The following is an 8,147-nucleotide window of genomic DNA, read 5'->3' on the forward strand; positions in this document are numbered from 1 at the left end:
AACTTGATAGCAATGACATCCCTCTATTCCCCACCATCATCGTCCTTGACCAAAGATTCTAATTGGTTGAGGTGCATAAATACAAGGACCAAAACAGCAGGCCAGAGCATGGAATTTTGCAGTGATTAACTGTTCTCCTGAAATCACAAAACCTGTCTTAACATTTACAAAATACAGCTTAGGAGTGCGATGGAAGACTCTCCATTTGCTCGAACAAGTCGACTTACAGCCATGATCAAGAAGTGAAGTACCAAACAGAACAAACCAACGCTGTTGGCTGGTACCCTGCCTACCATTTGCACACTGTCTACAGTGTGTATCATCAGTAAGATAAACTGCAGCACTTTCCATGCAAATGATCTCAGATTATTTTCTGTTTTACAAGCTTGGATTTCAGTTACTTCTCTCTCAATCCTGTGAATAAACGAGTAACTACTTAACCACTGAAATTTGTTGCACATGATGTTTCTGTTGTAACGTTACTTATGTTAGATTTATGTTAAGTTTAACATTGTAGATCTGCATTTTGCAACTGCCCGAAGTGGTAGCCCAATGGGGTTATGAGCTCTGGGTCCCTACAGCAATGCAAGACCTTTAAATTGCTCATGTTTTCCTTTACAAGAGTACATGGCCTAATTGACTGCCCCACGAGGCCTGATTTCTTCTGTGTGAAAAGGTAAATGTTCATTTGCCCACTTTTTCATGAATTGCACCATGTGGGTGCCTGGAATAAATACAGGGAGGATAGAGAAGGGGAGTGCTGAGGGTTAGTGAAGAGAGAAGAAATGAGAGTAATAGGGTGAGAATGCGGCTGCTGCCTCTTCCTGCCAAATTTTATAGAATCTCAAAGTCTGAGGCATGAAAATAGGAGTCATGCCAGAAAAGTGTTTGGAAAACACTGTTAATTCCAAAGTTACAATGGATCAAATGGTACTACTCATGAGGATGCAGTAATTGAAGTGGCAAGTATGGAACCAACACGAAGTTGCAGCTAATTGCCTGCCAATTCCAAAGGAATTAGACTTGGAGAAATATTGCCCCTGTTTTTTGAGTTTTGCCCTGCTCTCAATTTGCAAGTACAATTACAAGGAGATCCACACTGGAAAGCATCATTTCAAAGTTAACACTGATTTTTTTTTAACATGAAACCTTGGTAAACTTCACCAAATGGTAAACTCTGACGTTAAAATGTGATTCATCGAATGTTTCAAGCATTTAATCTTTAAAATGATTTACTATATTAAAATGTACTTTAGATTTTTAATATTTGAAATTTTGTATCATTATTAAATGGTTTGTTTCTTTTACAGCAGCAGCCTGTTAATATGGTTTACTCATTGCATCATGAAAATCCCACAAAACTGTTTCATGTGGGTATGGAAGGTAGAATTTGTAATTAATGAGTGCCACCTTGTGGATGTGTTAAACAATTGGATTTCATTGGCACCTTAATTTATTTGTGGTAATGTAAATTTTAAAATGTAAAATTTGATATTTTAGAGAATTTAACTGGCATTTTAATTGTGGTAAGGTCAAAGCAATTATAGTCACATTTTCCATCAAATGTTAAACGGAGCCTTATTGGAAGATCCTCATAAAGGAGAATTACTATACCTACATATGTAAATTTTAAAAGTTCACCTGCACCAGTCTAGATTGTAATTTCTATCTGGACACGAGTTCTCTATTCCTGTTCCTGTGCAGTAGCTGAATCATGGTCATGATGACCATTCAGCCCATTTGAAATCTGTGCTCTGTCAAACAATTCTTCTCCATGGCCTGCAAATCTATTTAAATGAATTTTGTCTCCATAATTTTCTTGTTTCCACTAACCTTGTCGAGTTTTAAGTCATCACTCTCTGTGAAAACTGTTTTTGCTCTCATTCTGCATGTGTCTCTTGTTCAAACTCTCATCTGTCACCTACTCCTTGTACAATCAAAAAGGGAACAGCTTTTCATCTGTATCTAAACTCGTCATAATCTTCACCAACTACCCCATCCCCTGAAAACTCCCATCAATGTCTCTCACTGAAACAGTAGTTTCTCCATTTTCAGTTAAATCCACTATCCCCATGCCACTTACTTTAGCACACTGAGATCAAAGATATGCAGGCCAGGTGATTTGTCCACCCTAAGTACATAGCCAGTGCCAGTCTTTGCATCACATCCTGCCAATCAATTTTATATGAACCATTATCTGGTCCATTATTTACTTTGTGATCTTTCCTGTGTGCCAATGTCCCAGATTTTGCACTGGGCCTGGCAGTTGGACTTGGAGATCTTGTGGAATCCCCTCGTAGCAGATATTTTTAATTCACTTGTGGGTCATGGTGTCCCTTGTTGTCCTTGAAGGTGGGTGATGAGCTCAAGGGCAACTATGCATGGACAATAAATGCTGGCCATCCAGACATGTCCATTTCTCAAAGTGAATTCACAAGAAGAATTACGCAAGCAGTTGAAGACTCCTTTTAAATTGGAGAATTCAGCAGGTTCTGATCGAAATTAAGTACCCAAACTCCTGAGTAAATATTCAGCCGACTTATCTGACAATCCCAAAATACACTTTCTCCAGACCCCTTACAACACCCCCACCTCAACTCTTTTTAGTATTTGCTATCCCCTTCCTTTGCTGCTAGAGATGCTTCCCCCTATATGGATATGTTCTGCCCATTCCCCTCCCATTTCAGCACCTGAAGTCATTTTCCCTTCTGGACTCAAAGACCCTCACTCCAGACCCAATAAAAATTGAGCAGACATTCCTCGTAAGACAACAGACCATGTGTATATTCTGGGAAGAAACCAGAATTCCACATCCAAGAGCAGACACATCGTGGTGTTAAGCAAGCCATTGAGAGTCATTAGCAGCATTTCAAGATTTCAAATCAATTAGCTATCTCTGGTCAAGTCCTTGGGAAGTTCCATAAGGTAACTCGGAGTGTATAAGAACCCAGCCTGATGGGGCTTGCTGAACCCCATGCTCCAGGCTATCTAGAGCCACATTGGAATACAGCAGTAACCAGAGCAGCTTGCCCTCTTACCAGATAATCAACCTGTGAAGAGACAAACAAACCAAACAATTTGACAGACCAACGAAAGTTACAAGTATCTGAGAAGTATTTTTAAGTTTCTCAGGAGTTGGTTTGTTAGAAATAGAGTAGTTAAAAATATAAAGTTGCAATCTGGTTCACTGAGTGAGTGCAGACCAATGCTGTGTAGTCCTTTTCTGACACAAACTAAGATACCTGGGTAAATTAATATTGTGTACACTATTTGAGAAATCCGTAGGGTCTTAGACACACAACCCGAGGGTTGGTTTTTCAGAGGCTTACAACCTTCATGACCGTAGGTACTAACTGGGCTACGATGTCACCTGTGACTCTGTTGCATGCTGACAGTTTTCCTGGACTGGCTAGCTACGATGAAAGCTGGCAGTCCAAGGACTGGGAGTTTAAACTTTGGGTATTGGTATGCCCTATTTCTCTGCTGTCCTCTCCTTTCCCTTGATGTCCCTTTCAACTCTGGCTTGCAAATGTAAACTACTTGCACCTAAGTACTGCGGTTCAGGAAGTTGTGAATTAGTTCAATCAACAGCCATAATTGCTGTTACCTTGACTGAAATATATTTTTATCTTGAGATACATTTTTAATTTGTAGATGAAGGCCATTCTTAAATTCCCCCAACAGTATCAATTCCCATATCCAGTCATACATATTTTTAAAACACTGACCCACCAGTCAAAAAAATTGCTTTAGTCTTTCAATTTCTAAGTAAGTTTCTATCTTTTTGTTTAAGGGAATTCTTGAATTGCTGATGATAGGGCCACAATGACTAGTTTGTAAGCATCAAGAATTGCACAAAATCTGTTTATAATTAGCCATCACTTCAAGAGACATAGATTTATTGAGTCTTTCTGATCAAGTGACTTGTATCATGATGGGAAACAACTCTGGTCAGCAAGAGTTTTGGTTTAGCCACTTTGTCAACAAAGTCAAACTCAGGAATGACTTAGAGGTGGATTAATATTTGACATTAGTGTCCCAAGATATCTGGGGTCTCTATCTCACTGTGCACTCAGTTCCATCTCTATTTTTTGCAGCTGAAAAGGCCTCTTCTTCCCTTGGGTTTTTTTTTCTCCCCCTCTCTCTGGCATCATTGTCTTTTTCTGAAACTAGTTCTATTCTCACCTTATATTTTGGCTAGGATAACTTAGAATCCAAACCAGACCAAATCCATCTGTTCCAAATTTGGAGTGAGCATTTTGAGATACTTGTGGCTGTTTGTTTAACTGGCGGTCCTGTCTGCTCAACCATCCTGTTTAAGAATCCTAATCTTTTCTATCTTACGTTCTATTGTTCGTGCTTTCTAAAGGTTGCTGCTACTGATTTTTGTTTGTTTTCAACAATATTGACTCTGTTACTGTTTCCTTCCACTTCCAGTTTGTTTTAATATTAATTTTTTGTCTCATTTGTAACAGATTTAATTTCAGATGCAGGCCCAAACTATCTCAAATTTTAAAGTATTTATTTTACATTGCTCAATATTATTGTGTTGGTATGTGAGTGTGTGTAGTATCCTTGGAGTAAAGATCAACTTTAAAGAACCCAGCAATCTTTTGTACTGAAACAGAAGGGTAAATATTATTTCATACTCTTGGTTTGAAGGTTACCTAAGAAACAAGGTCATTCACACAATCACAGATTAGAGATGTGGATAAAACGAGCAGTGATTGTTCTAATGCAGAAATGATCCTGTGCCATGGTGTATGTTGCTGATGTCACCACGTTGCACGTAGTTACGTGTGCATGAGTAGACAGCACCCACTGTGGCCATCGCAGGAGCAGGGTTTTTTTTTTCCAGTCATTTACCACATTGGCCAGAAACTTGCCAGACAAACAGATTTGGAGACGTCTTGGCCACACACCCAGAAAATAACTTTAAACAAAAACTCAAAGGATCCTGATAGCTGCTGTTTCATCACTTTATAGTAAACATGATGCTGTGTTCAGCAGTCACTTATACGTCACTAATGACTCTGCACGGAAGTCGTGGAAGCAAAGTATTCCATGCGCTCACTCTGACGTCTCCTCTATACCTTCCTACTAACACCTTAAAACTATGACCCCTCATGGCAGTCAATCCTGCCCTGGGGAAAAATCTCTGGCTATCGACTTGCTCCATGCGTCTCAGTACCTTGTACACCTCGATCAGGTCACCTCTCTTCCTCCTCCTCTTAAGACAAGCCCTCCAGTCCAGGCAGCATCCTGGTAAACCTCCTTTGCACCCTCTCCAAAGCCTCCACATCTTTCCTATAATAGGGCGACCAGAACTGGACACAATATTCCAAGTGTGGTCGCACCAGGGTTTTGTAGAGCTGCAGTATAACCTCACAGCTCTTAAACTCGATACCCCTGTTAATGAAAGCCAAAACACCAGGTGCTTTCTTAACAACCTTATCTACATGGGTGGCAACTTTGCGGGAGCTATGCACTCGAACACCAAGATCCCGCTGTTCCTCGACACTGCCGACAATCCCGCCTTTAATCCTATATTCAGCATTTAAGTTCAACCTTCCAAAATGCATCACTTCGCATTTATTCAGGTTGAACTCCATCTGCTATTTCTCAGCCCAGCTCTGCATTCTGTCACTGTCTCACTGAAGCCTGCAATAGCCCTTGATACTGTCAACGGCACCTCCAATCTTTGTGTTATCAGCAAACATACTAACCCACCCCTCAACCAAGTCATTTATAAAAACTGAAAACAACAGAGGCCCAAGAACAGGGACACCACTCAGCACTGACCTCCAGGCAGAATACTTACCATCTACAACCACTCTCTGCCTCCTGTCAGCCAACCAATTCTGAAGCCAGACAGCCAAAAGACCCTGTATCCCATACCTCCTGACTTTATGAATGAGCCTGCTATGGGGAACCTTATCAAACGCTTTGAAGTCCATGTACACCACAGCCACTGCTCGACCATTGTCAGCCTGTCTTGTGACCTCCTCAAAGAACTAAGATTTGCAAGGCATGACCTGCCCCTCACAAAGCTATGCTGACTCCCTTTAATCACGCTATGCTTTTCCAAATAGTCACAAATCCTATCCCTCGGAATTCTTTCCAAAACCTTGCTGACCACAGACGAAAGATTGACTGGTCTGTAATTTCCAGGGATTTCCTTATTCCCTTTCTTGAAAAGAGGAACAACATTTGCCTCCCTCCAATCTTCCAGTACGACTCCCGTGGAGAGTGAGGAAGCAAAGATCTTCACCAGCGACTTAGCAACCTCCTTTCTCGCTTCCCGGAGAAACCTAGGATAAATCTGGTCTGGACCTGGGGACGTATCAATCTTAATGTTTGCCAAAATTTCCAGCACATCAACTTCCTCAATCTTGATCTGTTCAAGCCTGTTTTCCTGCTCCTCAAAGTTCTCATTCACGACAAGGTTCCTTAATGAAAACTGAAGCAAAAAACTCATGTAGGGCTTCCCCTATCTGCTCAGACTCCACGCACAAGTTCCCCACGCTATCCTATTCCTCACGTATGAGTAAAATGCCTTTGGGTTCTTCCTGCCAAGCCTTTTTTGTGCCTCCTCCTGGCCCTCCTCAGTCCACTTTTGAGCTCCTTCCGAGCAAGCCTGTAATCCTGTGCTAGACCCTTGCTTCCTCCACCTTACGTAAGCGGCCTTTTCCTTTTTGACAAGCACCTCTGTTCCCGTCATCCAAGGCTCCTTAATCTTACCCCTTACCTGTCTTAGAGGAACAAATTAATACAGCACTCGCAACAACTGTTCCTTAAACAGTTTCCACATGTCTGTTGTGCCCTTTCTGTGGAACAATTGCTCCCAATCTGTACTTCCCAACTCCTGCCTGATAGCGTCACAGTTTCCTTTTCCCCAGTTAAACATCTTCCCTTGGTAACTGCTCCTTTCCCTTTCCATGGCTACGGTAAATGTGAGGGTCTTGTGATCGCTGTCGCCAAAGTGTGCTCCCACCACGAGATCTTACACCTGTCCTGGCTCATTGCCGAGCACCAAATCCAAAATGGCCTCCCCCCTCATCAGCCTGTCCACATACTGTGTAAGGAAACCCTCCTGAAGACATCTGACAAAAAAAACAGCTCTATCCAAACCATCTGCAATAGGAGATTCCAATCAATATTGGGAAAGTTGAAGTAACCCATAACAACAACCCTGCTACATTTGCACTTTTCAACAATCTGCCGGCCTATGAGTTCTTCGATCTCCCTACTGCTATTTGGGGGTCTGTAGAAAATGCCCAATGGAGGTGACTGCTCCCTTGCTGTTCCCAACTTCCACCCATACTGACTCAAGTCGATAAACCTTCCTCAGCAACCTCAGCAGACAAGTCCTCATCAAAAGTTCTTTCAGCCGCCGTTATACTGCCCTTGACCAACAAAGCCACACCTCCCCCTCTTTTACCACCTTCCCTGACTTTAAATGAAAGCTCTAAACCCTGGAACCTGCAACATCCATTCTTGACCCTGCTCTATCCATGTCTCCAAAATGGCCACAACATCGAAGTCCCAGGTACCTATCCAAGCTGCAAGCTCACCTACCTTATTCCAGATACTCCTGGCGTTAAAGTAGACACACTTCAATCCAGCTTGCTGTCTGCCAGCACACTCCTGTGACAGTGAGGTCCTGTCCATGTCCTCCCTACGCTTGTCCTCCTGTGTACTAGGACTACACCTCAGTTTCCCATCCCCCATCTGAGCTAGTTTAAATCTACCCGAATAGCACTAGCGAATTTCCCACCCAGGATATTAGTACCCATCTGGTTCAAGTGGAGACCGTCCTGTTTGTAGAGGTTCCATCTTCCCCAGAATGAGCCCTAATTGTCCATGTACCTGAAGCCCTCCCTCCTGCACCATCCCTGCAGCCACGTGTTCAGCTGAAATCTCTCCCTGTTCTTTGCCTCACTATCATATGGCACGGGTAACAAACCAGAGATGACACCACTGTTTGTGCTAGCTCTCAACTTCCACCCTAGCTCCCTGAAATCCTGCCTGACATCCCTATCCCTCTTTCTACCTATGTCATTGGTGCCGATGTGGACCACGACTTGGGGCTGGTCACCCTCTCCCTTCAGGACCCCAAGCATTAAAGCTCTTTCTCCCAGCATTAA

The sequence above is a fragment of the Stegostoma tigrinum genome, chromosome 3, assembly GCF_030684315.1.
Source record: "Stegostoma tigrinum isolate sSteTig4 chromosome 3, sSteTig4.hap1, whole genome shotgun sequence".
In the NCBI taxonomy this organism is placed as follows: domain Eukaryota; kingdom Metazoa; phylum Chordata; class Chondrichthyes; order Orectolobiformes; family Stegostomatidae; genus Stegostoma; species Stegostoma tigrinum.